Here is a 12,850-nt window from a genome sequence, read left to right on the forward strand (position 1 = left end):
TTTTCGAAAGTCGCATAACCAATTTGATTGAAGTGGATACAAGAATTTTTTTCATGAATGTGAGACCATTATATTTATTTTATATATATTTGAAAACATTGATGTTTCAGATTCATACAAAAACCACTTATGGTAATAGGAATTATTGAATGCTAAACCAATTTATCCCTAAGAGTAAAAAACATAAGATTAATATGTTAATGCATCCTACTAATATTATAAACGCGAAAGTTTGTAAGTATGGATCGATGGAAGTTTGTTACTCTTTCACGTAACAACTACTGTATGGATTTTAATGAAACTTTACAATAATATAGCTTATACATCTGAATAACACATCGGCTACAATTTATGAAGATATTGTGTGAATTGTCCAACATATGACGATAAGTGTCAAGTAAGTAGGAAAAAATCTACCATATGCGAGCTATTCTGGCGTGCGTTGGCAAAACCGCTAAAGTTACACATATGTAATGTATGATGGAAATGTTTATCCCACTAATATTATAAATGTGAAAGTTTGTATGGATTAATGGATGGATGTTTGTTACTCAATCACGCCAGAACGGCTGAACGGATCTGTATGAAATTTTGTTTACAGCGAGCTCATACCCTGGATTAACACATAGACCTCATATTAATATGAAATTCCATCCTTAAGGGAATGAAAAAGTGATAATTTCATTTTATAACAGAAAAAATCATAGGTCATAGGCATACAAATAGTGAATGAGTGTCATTTCTCTATATCTGCCACACGATCATGCACATAGTAAGATCTGGCAAATTCATATTTTTCTCCTTGGTGAGACCAGCCCGCTTAGTGGAGCTCGCAGCGGCTAGCAAAATAAAGGCGGTAATAACAGTTTTGTTCTTAACTTGGTCAATAGATAGAGTTGCCTTGAATTTTAAACGCACCATCGTTTGATGTCTTTAATTGTCGGTTGTTTGTGCCGTATGCGTTCCTATACCATTCATCCGATTGCGATGAAATTTTGGTGAGTTGTTATGCGCATGCCCGTGAAGTTTTCAGAGACGGTATAACTATTTCGCCATAGTTTGAGCACGAATCGTTTCAAAAAATGTGTATTTCATGTTATATAGCGACACTTCGTCTGTTTTTGTTGTATAAGTGCGTACGTATAACACAATTTATTTAAATATAAAAGAGAGACAGAGATAGTGATATATATAGTGAGCTAGAGAGACAGAGAGATAAGTTGAGATAAAGCGAGGTATAGAGAATGAAATGGGTATATGGTTATATAGAGATTTATATATAGAAGAGAGAGAGGTAGTGGGAGGTATATATGTATATATAAAGAAATAATTAGAGATAGAGAGATACATATATATATGTAGATGTAGATAGAGATAAATATATATTTAGAGAGATGGATATATGATTTGTATATGTGTAACTACTTCAAGCATATTACAAAACAAAACTGAATGTGTCATTGCAATGCATGCCGAGCATTAGCTAGATAATGGAATCTTTTTAATATTAGTAATCTCTTAATTTTTTAGCTTTTTTCTATAGTGCTTTATAGATTCTAGATTATATACAGACCACCAATTTTTAGATATATTCAGGTAAATAACTTTACACTGGCAGAAAAACGTAAGCCGGGATCTGAATGTGATATAAACTATTTTGCACACTTGACATTTAAATTAAGAAGACAATTACTAACTACATCTGATTTCGAAAAATGTCCCCTTCACCCTGTTTTCAGCCGGGACAACGCCGGGTACTGCAGCTTGTTATACATAAATGTCATTCTTACAAAAATGCTAACATTTACAGGAAAATTCTCGAAATTTGATGAGCGAAACCTTTTTTGACTATATTCCCAATCAGCTGATATTTATTGACAGTTTATATCTAAGCAGTAAAGTGCCATATAATAACCCATGGCTTTACTTTCTCATGACAAAGAGAATGCACAACAATTTTACTTGAACGTTTAGCTAAAATTTATAATTGACTTTAGGATCAACGAGAACTACATTCTGATTATTTTTAAAACACAAAACTTTATGTAAACTATTTTAAAAACTTGACAGACACCGTCCTTGGACTGGCACCTTCAAAAAATTTAACTATCTCGTGTATTAAAAATATAATCAATGGGTCTTAATTATAAATTCTCTAAACCAGATTTAGCCATTAAAATAATTCATATTTCGTTGTATTTTTAAAGGTAAGTTTATGTTAAAAGTAATTTATATACATATTTCTCAACGATATTACAATTAAATTTTAAAACATTCCGTCCAAGATATGTGAAGTTTATTGTATGTCCTCATAGCTTTAAAAAGGCTTCTTTCTAATTTGTATTTGCACTGTTAGAATCCGTTTGGGTGTGGCCTTCAAAATAGTAAAAAAAAAGAAACCTAAAAAAGTGTGATTTATATCACCAAGTGGTATATTTGTCTTAACGTTTACTAACTAATATAATATTTTTATGTATAACTTAAAATATCAATCTTTGTAGATGAAACGCTCGCGTTAAAAGTATCATTCGCTCAATTAACTCTGGGCCAATGCTAAATACCTGTAATCCTCCAAAATCTTCGATATTTCACAGAAGAAAAAAATTTTTCTGTTCTTTTACAAAAGATACTTTGAAACCAGTTGCCAAGAAATAGTTATAATACTACAATAAATATATTATAAATTGGTACAACACATTTATTTGGTTAGTTTTGCATACAAGAAAAATGTTTTTTGAGATAATATGACGTTTTTCGTACAATTGACACATATTTTTAATTTTTAATTTGTTTCATTCAAGCATACCTTTTTTTAAAAAGTGGAAACAGTGGAAAATATAATCTAATATTCAACAAATTGACTTTATTTTGTTTTACCATTCTTATAAATATGCACAGTATAATAATGGAAAGCTATTCAGGCAACGGTTTACAGATAACTTTAACTATTGGAAGTACTGGGACAACAAAAAGCATAATGCACGTTCTCCAATTTACCATCTTTCGGAACTCGCCAGTGATGTGTAAACATCTAACCTCGGTAACAAGCAAATTCATGTGTTTTCATGTTTTTTAATGTTGCAAATATATGTACTTATAATACGAACCTCAGACATGAAATTTAACACAGCATTCTTTTTAATATGGCCGCTTTTCAAATACCAAAATTTCTGGATGCGTATCACACATACGTTCTGTGCACACCGCTACAAATTCGCTGTCTAAATCGCAAACGTTGCTTGCCACTACCACGTGCAAATATCAGCAGGAAATAGATGGAAAAATTAAACTACTAGAAAAGGATCCGTTAAAAACAACAAAAAAAAAACTCGAAAAAAACCTAAACCCCGGCTTTGGACCTGATTTCCGACAAGGAATTTTATTGAAATACTGCCCATCTTGCTGAAATTCATCAATGAGTTTCCGCACACGCTAGAAGTTATACTTCTATGGCGTTACTAAAATATTAACCTGAAACATTTTGACGTAACGTCTAATAAATCGATGTACGCCGGCTGCACGCACGAAAAAGTGTCCCAATGCACACATTGTTCCGTTACGATGTGTCCCGTTATGCTCATTGTTCCGTTACGCTGTGTCCCGTTACGCTCATTGTTCCGTTACGCTGTGTTCCGTTACGCTGTCGGTGAGTGCAGTAGATAATAATAGGTTTTGTTACAATTGACTAAAAAATTATGGTGATTCATATAATTGATGATAGATATTTGATTACGGTTTATTTATATGAAAACTGGTTCATAGTTATATTTAAACTTTATAGCTAAACGCCAGTTTTTAAAATTAATTACAGGACATGTACACGTGAATTGTTTCGTTGACTGTTTATAAAGTGAAGTGAAAAATTAATGTGGTTTTCATTGCTTATTACAACAACAATTTGGGAAATAAAGGTTAATTATTCTTGCATTTAAAAATGTGATTACTAGTATAATATCAAGTATTTATTCTTTTGTTATTAAAATAAAAATGATTTAATTTTATTCATAAAAGTATGCAATCATTTCATCAATGTTTTGTTATGACGTTGTCACGTTAAACTAAAGTCCGTAAACCGACTTTATCGACAACCAATTTTTTTAAACATATTATACAACTAAGTATATGTTTACACATTTGTTTTTGTTTAAACGACTGAAATCCTTCTGTAAATACTTCCTACAAACAAACCTTAACGTTATCGAGCTAACTTAAAATTATTATTAACATTATTATATTATTATGTTTAAAATATTTCCAGTGACGAGATTTCAACAATGTCAAAAATATGCCCTTGAACTTTTCAAGCGCACGCTATACCATTTTGCTACCGAGCATATTAGGATTTTGCAAAGAGCATATGTATTGCGATATTTGTAGTGCCAGTTTTATTAGGTATTTTAAATCTTGTAGTTACTTTTACTGTGATTATTTTAGTTTACCAAAAGTATTCTAGGTTAGTTTCACTATCATGAAGATTTATTTGGCACACCAATACGTTTGGTAAGTACCCTAATGTTAAGGAAAGTGACTATATACGGGTTTATGTTGCTACACGTGGGTCCGCCATCTTGACGACTTCAGCACCGTTTTTACACATTTCCGTTCCATAGGACTTCCGTTCCATTCACGAAATTACTCCCACCGAATGCTGTATACCAAGAGCTAAGAGGTTTGCACATAAAATGTTTTTTAAGTGTAGCGCTGATTGTTGTCGACCTTTCAGTTTTCAAGACAGTGCAATTAATGTGTCACAAGGGCTGATAGAATCGATAAAAACACTAAGCTTACTACTATAACACGTTGGAATCGCAATAGCGCAACGATTAATGGCATTTAACGGCAAAATGTCCCGTTATTGTTAACATGCGGGTTTACACCTGCGTGAAAAATATAAATAAACGATACTGTGGAATAGATTTATTTTTCCGTTACATAATTACAGTCAGTTTTTAATTATGTTTGGGAAAAAATATATGGTTCTACGCCAACATAGTAATTAGAGTAATTAAATTTAAAAAAAAAATGATTTTTTTCTCGGAGGAAAAAAAGTGTTCGCATGTATAATCTATCTTTTAATTTATTGTAAATTTTTGTGCCATTAGAAAAATTTAGTTTTTTTTTAGTAACTTGTAGAGTGCACGAAACTTCATTTCCATGTTGGTGATTTTAAATATAAAAAAGGAAGTTCATGACCGTTAGTTTATCCCGGCACCTGAATATCAGAACACTAACAAAAACAAACAAAAAAGAGTAGGCAAAACACTCAGTGAGAGACGTTAAAAAAAAACAGTATTTTTTCGTGGTTGATGTGCGAAACCAAAACGTGGATGTTCTTTTCGGAATAAACCAGGATGCGCTGAGTAGCGAAAGAGAGATGGGCACTAAAATTTTTTTTTTTTTTTTTAACGAATCAGTGTTTGGAGAACTTTATCCCACTCGCGGACCGCGGAGGGAAATAAAATCGGCGACCATAAAAAGGATCAAACAAAAATTATTGAAACTTCGTGCGAATCACGAGCAATGGGAATCGAATTTAATCCCCTGCCGCATGTCTACCGCGTCCGATAAAATAAAAGTATAGCGCATATAAAATACCGGATTGGCTGTTTCTCGGGCCGTGATGGGTTTTCTTCAGTCTTTTATCTACGGAGCGAACGCCATAAACGGCTGTTTAATTTCGGTTTTGGATCTTTAAAAAGATGATTTTTTTTATCGAATATGGCTATAATAGCTATACCTGTATTAGCACTATAAATATATGGAAACCCTTTAAATGAGAATCTAGTTAATGACCGTTATTAAACTAGCCAGGGAAAAGTTTTAACTGTCAGTACCTGATAATAAAATTACCAAATACCTGATAACATGTATTTAACATGTAGCTGGTGGTAAAAAGAAATATTAAAAGAAAAATCAAAGATTAGATAATGGAATAGCCAGAGAAAGGTTTCTAGGCATTTGAAAATATATGAAAAAGTTTATTAAATAACATATTAGTGATGGATACCCAACAATAAAATTTAATTTACCTACCCCCTATCGCTACCTGGTATAAGCACGTTTTTTTATTAGTTTTACGAGCTTTTATTTAACTTCACGTGTTTGTTTGTCTGTTAAGTTAAAATCTTGCAAATTAAATTCAATCTTCCGCTTGAACGACACCCTTTTTCTGTTCTGATGACAACAAATTTATTTGGTACTTACAGATTACGCCATTTCGAATATCGGCCGCAATCTTTAAAAAAATCCTTTATTATTATCCAAGAAAATCAGGGAACTTTTAAAAATTTATAAAACATTTACTTAAATTAATTTTAATATAAATTAAAAAAATGATTCCGCCAATGTAAATTATGTTCGAAATCTTTAAATTCAGTCATTATTATCGAAAATAATTGGGGAAAATATGATATAAATATAGTTTCTTATGAATATTTTTACGACCTGCAATGGACTTGAGCTCATCACGTTGGCACTCTGGCGCAGCTTTACGAACCATACCTGCACCCTCTGGACTTTAGGGCTGTTGGGGAAGGGGGGGTTGTGACGTCATCACGAGTGGTCATAGTTTCCCCGTGCCAAGCGCTCGCACGTGTTTATTTACTTCTGCTGCTTGCCAGATGCCAGATTACGTCGTGATTTCCTACTGAACACTGAGGTATGTAGTTGTAGTGTTACCGGAGGTAACGGAAATTACGATAAGACACCTTGAGTTCAGGTGTTACGTTTTCTTAGAAACGAAGACGGAAGACGAACGTGCCTGCGAAAAAAATTCCTCCCGCCAATTTCAAACCATCAAAATTTTCAGAGAAAAGCTATTCTATTGATGTGCAACATCTTCGTTCTCAGTATACGGAATTTGGTGGGAGTAATTTCGTGAATGGAGCAGAATTCTCATGGAACGCAAATGCATAATCACGGGGGGAAGCCATCCGTGACGGATAGCGCGTACCAAAGTTCATAAAGATAAATAGAAACTTTGTAGTATTAATTTTTTTTGTAAATTTAAACAATATGAGCCGCATTACAAAAATTTACTTGTGGAAAATCAGGTCTAAAGCTGGGGTTTAGTATTTTTAAAAGTCTTCTTCGCTTTTATCGAAACCTTTTCATTAGAGAATTTAAAATTTCGGTCTGCAAGTCGAATGATTCAACATTCCACTTAGCTGCTCCGGCAGCGAATTCTAGCGGCGGGTGCGGAAACTACGTGTGATTCGCGTCACGAAATGTAGTCGCAAACACAATTTACATATGTATATTTATCACGCTCAGGTTTATTCAAAGAATTCTACGTTAAATTTCGAGTCCGAGAATTGTATCATTAGTGTATTTGCAAGATGAGAACGGAAAAATTTGCTTTTTACCAAAGTTAAATGTGAAATATAGATTTTAATTTTCGTAGCCAACACAGCGGGATGATTGTTAAAAATTTACTTCTATAAACCAGTTTTTTGAAATAGGACTTTATGGAAGTCTACAATAATCACCGAAATAATTTAATCTATTGGTTCAACAAACTTTAAGAGGACTTACAGAACTGTCAGCTATGCTGGATATTTTAAATTTACTTTCACGTTCCGTCCTGTCAATTATTGCAAAAAAAAAAAGTTCAACTCGACGTTACCGCCTACTAAAGTTATAATTTTCTGCGGGGGCAAGTAGGTGCTAAGGTATATTCCAGCATGCGTATCAAGTGCCGAGTCGCCTCTAGGCGCAAGTCAGTGAACGAGCGTACAGAGAATTCGTCGTATTGCGTGAACGTACGAAAATTCATACGGTATACCTAAAATTTTATCTTTGGAAATTGTAAATCAAATAGTGGTTTCGAAGATGTTCAATAGGAAGGATTTACACAAATATCAGTGAGTAAATTCCCGTTGGGCCATACAGTTAAAACATTTGTTAGGAAATACGAGTAATTATTTTTGCACGACTTAACAGTTTTTGACGTGACAACGTCTAATAAATCGACGAGCGCCGGCTGCACGCACGAAAAAGGTTTCCCGTTACGCACATTGTCCCGTTACGTTGTGTCCCTTTACGCTCATTGTACGCTTGCAGTTAAAATAATCTCTTTGTTAGAGTAATAAACCTATTTGAATTAATGAGTGCAAATAAATGTAAATTTATCAATTAAATTGTAGATTTCATTTAACTCCTTCTTTGTATCCATAAAAAATAGTGACAATTCAATAAAAATTATTCAATTTTATTCATAAAAGTATTCAATCATTTCATCAATGCTTTGTTATGACGTTGTGACGTTAAACAATCGTCCGTAAACCAACTTTACATACAACCAATTTTTTTATACCTATCATGCTTCTTATTGGCGAATATTGTTCATGACGTCAGATGCTGATGGTGCGACTGATCTGTTTGACCTCGGAAGTTCAAGTTCGCCAGCTCTGGTCAGACAACCTGCTCCACGCGACTGCAGCATCAGCATCTGACACAGGTCACATGCACTAATCAAATGCCACATCCGAATCTGTACAATCAGCTCCAACGCATCAGTCAGATGAAACTGCTCCAATGTGGTAGGGCTTTAAGCTAGATGTAGGTATGGTTTTAATTTTCACCTTAAAATAATTACAAAGAACGCTGGTTACAATTAATACAGCGATGTTCGTTAATTTATGGCTTTTTTCTTCGTAAATTTTGGGACACTTGTGTTTACTATTCATTTAACATAATGCAAAATAATCTTTTTGGTTTACTAACAATACATTTAAAAAACTGGTTAAGTCTACATTCAGAACACACTTATGCTGTCAGTATGAGTGTTTACCTATGATCAGGAAGAAACATAGAAATCTCAAGTCGAAATACTGCGTAGTTTTTACGAAGATTCAGTTTATTTAAATAACGAATTAATCTTCGTTTACTTGAGTTAATTTCTATGTTGAAAAGTCCGTCAATTTACTGTAAGTTATAACATTGTGTCTATTGCCTGCTACCGCATTCTAACTTTTTGGCTGTAATGCACGTGGTCCAGTCGTTAGAATATTTTGTGATGTGGTTATTGGTTTCTCGTACTCCGGGGCGTGTCTAAGACTACGGTCCAAAAAGAACGCAGTGCAAGTGTGTAATGATATGTATTCAAGCCTCTTTCCAATTATGGACAAGGGCAGGAATTTTTCGTGTACAAATGTGACCTCTCATTAGTAGGGGCAGGCATTTTTCACGAATAAATCAGAACGCCTGTTAGACTTCAACAAGGTATATCCGCACCGAAGGTTTCTTCCTTGTGATTGGCGGCCGTCGGCGAGAGAAGTCGTTGCCTTATTTGACCGAGCCACTCAGGACGTGTTTGCTTACGCCCTGAACAGCTGTGTTTGGTAGTTTAACAATCGACATGCACCCGAAAGAAACTCATCCAATCATGATACACAAACGATGATACATTGTTTTAACTTTCAGCTAGTCTCAGAATATTTTCGCGAAATATAGCCAACATGCCTCTACTCATTAGACTGCAAATGTTATGCCCGCGCTAGCGACAGCTCTCTTGTGATTGGCGGCCTGATGCAAGAGAAGCTATTGCCTTATTTGACCAGGCCAGTCAGGAAAAGTGTTGGCTTCTCGCACTGAATGCCTGTGATTCGAGTGTCGACAGTAGACGTGCAACTGAAAGAAACTAAACCAATAACGAAACACAGACAATAATACATGCCACTAATTACATAAGTCTTTAGTCATTGATAGAGACCTGCAAAATTCGCGGATTCATTCGGTGATAGGCTAGAATTCAAACACATATACCTCTTAGATAATTTTGCTATTGGCTTACTGTTCATTTGGACGAATCACAACCAGTTATAAACCCTCAACCAAAGAAGGATCGAATCATAGACAAACCAGCCGAGACGACTTACAAGTCGGCAGCCAATGAACTTGCGTTATTTTCACGAGTGTACAGGGATATGTGCAGTCTATCCTGAAGGCCATCGATACCGCGAATTTTGCAGGTCTCTAGTCATTGACAATTCTCTATGTTAGTCTTCAAAACGCTATGTTCAAGCCTGAAAAATGTATGTGTTAGCTGAAAGAAGTTTGTGTGGGTCTCTGGAACTGGAGCAAGGCCAATATCACACGATGCGTTTCTGCCGCTGCAACCAAAATCTTTCGCAGCGTCTTTTTGAAATTATAAGTACTTCTTTAGGCGCGTTGTGAAAAGAAAATGAGAGAGAACATTCACAATGCGCGCGAACTATGCAACGAAATTTTCACAGGTGGAAAAAAAGGCTACCTATTAATACAAATTATATATGTGCATTTAAGTCTTTTTTTTAAGTTATGGATATTAAACAGGTGCTGGTCCATATCATTAAAAACATTTATTTATTATGAATATCAGTCATAGAAATTGTGTTCTTAAACTTTTTCAATAGTATTGATATATGTATGTGAGGTTTTATTCTTGTATGTATTATTCATTTGCATTATAAATTATAACATTATAATTTAATAAAAAAATGAAAATAATAAACGAAAATAATGTTCCACATATTTAATGATTTTCGTTATTAATTAAACGCTATCTCGATTATTTTATTAATTAATTAATGCCATTCATACCGATAATAATTATGGATTATCAAGATGACGGTCGTAACAAAAAGCAATGGTAACATCTTAATTTTAAAAATGGCGGGATAAATATTTTTTAAATTTTTATAATTAATTTTTTATTAACTTAAAATCTTTCCCGAATTTAAAGCATTACAATTACAGATTTTCAAGATGGCATCCGTAAAGGAAAGTGCCAAAGTTTGGGAGCGGGACATTCGATTCCAAGAGAAAGTATATTGCGGAATACAAAATGGCGGCTCCAAAAAAAGACTGCCGGGGTAAAGGTCAATGTCAAAGTCAACCAAGATGGCCGCCATGACCTCATTGTGGTTGGTATTTGACCCATCCTCAATCCTCACTCCGATTCCTTCGCCAGAAGGAACCAATATATACTAATAACTACCATTTTTCCCTGAATATTCTTTTAAACACATTTCTTAGAGTGAACAAAGCAGATCTTTCTAGAACGCATTAAGAAAATATTAATAAAAATCGAGTGTACAAAAAATAAATCTAGAAGCAATCCCGATTATAAATTGCTGACAGCTCCGGTCAACCGCGTACTGTGACACCCGCTCAACGGTACATCTGGGATTTCGTCTAGTAATTACTAAGTAATAACCCGAGAGAAAAAAAAATTGGTTGTCTGTAAAGTCGGTTTACGGACGATAGTTTAACGTGACAACGTCATGACAAAACATTGATGAAATTATTGCATACTTTTATGAATAAAATTGAATCATTTTTATTGAATTAAATTTTTATTGAGTGAAATGAAATCTACAATTTAATTGATAAATTTACTTTTATTTGCACTCATTAATTCAAATATGTTTATTACATTAACTAAGAGAATATTTTAACTATAACTTTTATACATGTTTGCTATTTAACTTCTTCCAATCTGTGTTATTCTGTTAAGGATAGGATGACGATAGGAAAAGTAGGAAACGAATGGGAGTGTTTCAAGTTTAATGTGCCTCGAAAAAGTCAAATCGATGGTTGTTCCAATCGAGTGGAAGAGAGATAAATGCGGCGCAAGCGTACAATGAGCGTAACGGGACACAGCGTAACGGAACAATGTGCGTAACGGGACATTTTTTCGTGCGTGCAGCCGGCGTTCATCGATTTATTAGACGTTGTCACGTCAAAAAAAAAAATGAAATAAACAAATCCCATCCAACCGCGACGGCGGGACGACAAGTGTGACGTCACGCCTGATTTTGAAAACGGGTTGATCCGAACGCGCCGCAGGAAACGCGCGATTATGGAGATGTCACGTCACCTGTCCGGACCCGTCCGTGGTCCGCTGTGTCCGTGCGGTGACACGGACTGAACGCGCCGTCACGTCAGGGGGGATTCACCGCGTCGCGTTCTGCCCTTCCCCCCCCCCCCCCCCCGGGATTATCACGGACCTGCTGCGTGTCCGTACACAGGACGTGGCGCCGCATCATTCGCGGGGCTGCGGGACCAATCCCCCCCCTCCCCACCCACACACACACTCAACAGCGCAGTGTGCGGTGTAAACATCCGCGGGGGGAAGGACGGCGGTCGGATGTCGGATGCCGCGCGTCGCAGCGCAAATGGCACGTCCTCTAGCCGACGCGACGCGGGAACCCCACACCTGTTTGAGACCTGGTCTTAACACGCCATGTTGAATTTTTGAAGTGAAGACTTCTTCAGCCGCATTGAGCGATTTTTGGTAGGGGCAAAACTTATGGGTAGAGACCGGAAAAATTCGCGAGTTCATTTTGCGATAGGTAGAGACCTGCAAAATTCTCGGTTTCATTGACATCTAGGATAGACTCCACAGTCCTTTAAATACTCGCGGAAATGACACCTGTTCATTGGCTACTGACGCGTGAGATGTCTCAACTACGCTGTCCGTAATTCGGCACTTTCTTGGTTTAGTGTTTCCCATTGGCTCACAGTTCCCTGGATAAAATGTGGGCCAATCGCAGAAGCGGTACGATGGTATAGTTGTTTTTATGCTAGCCTATCGCGAAATGAATCCACGAATTTTGCATGTCTCTAACGATAGGCTAAAATACAAATAGTTATACCTTAGTGCTGCCTCTGCTATTGGCTCACAACTCACCTGGATGACTCTGAGCCAATGATAAACACCCAACCAAAGCTGTATCGACTCACTGGCTGCTACGTTGGGACGTCTCACACGACAGCAACCAATGAGTGGGTGACATTTGACCGAGTGTACGCAGAACTATGGAGTTCATCCTACAGGTCTTTGAACCCGCGAATTTTTCAGGTCCCT

The sequence above is a fragment of the Bacillus rossius genome, chromosome 1 (genome assembly GCF_032445375.1).
Source record: "Bacillus rossius redtenbacheri isolate Brsri chromosome 1, Brsri_v3, whole genome shotgun sequence".
NCBI classification, from domain to species: Eukaryota; Metazoa; Arthropoda; class Insecta; order Phasmatodea; family Bacillidae; genus Bacillus; species Bacillus rossius.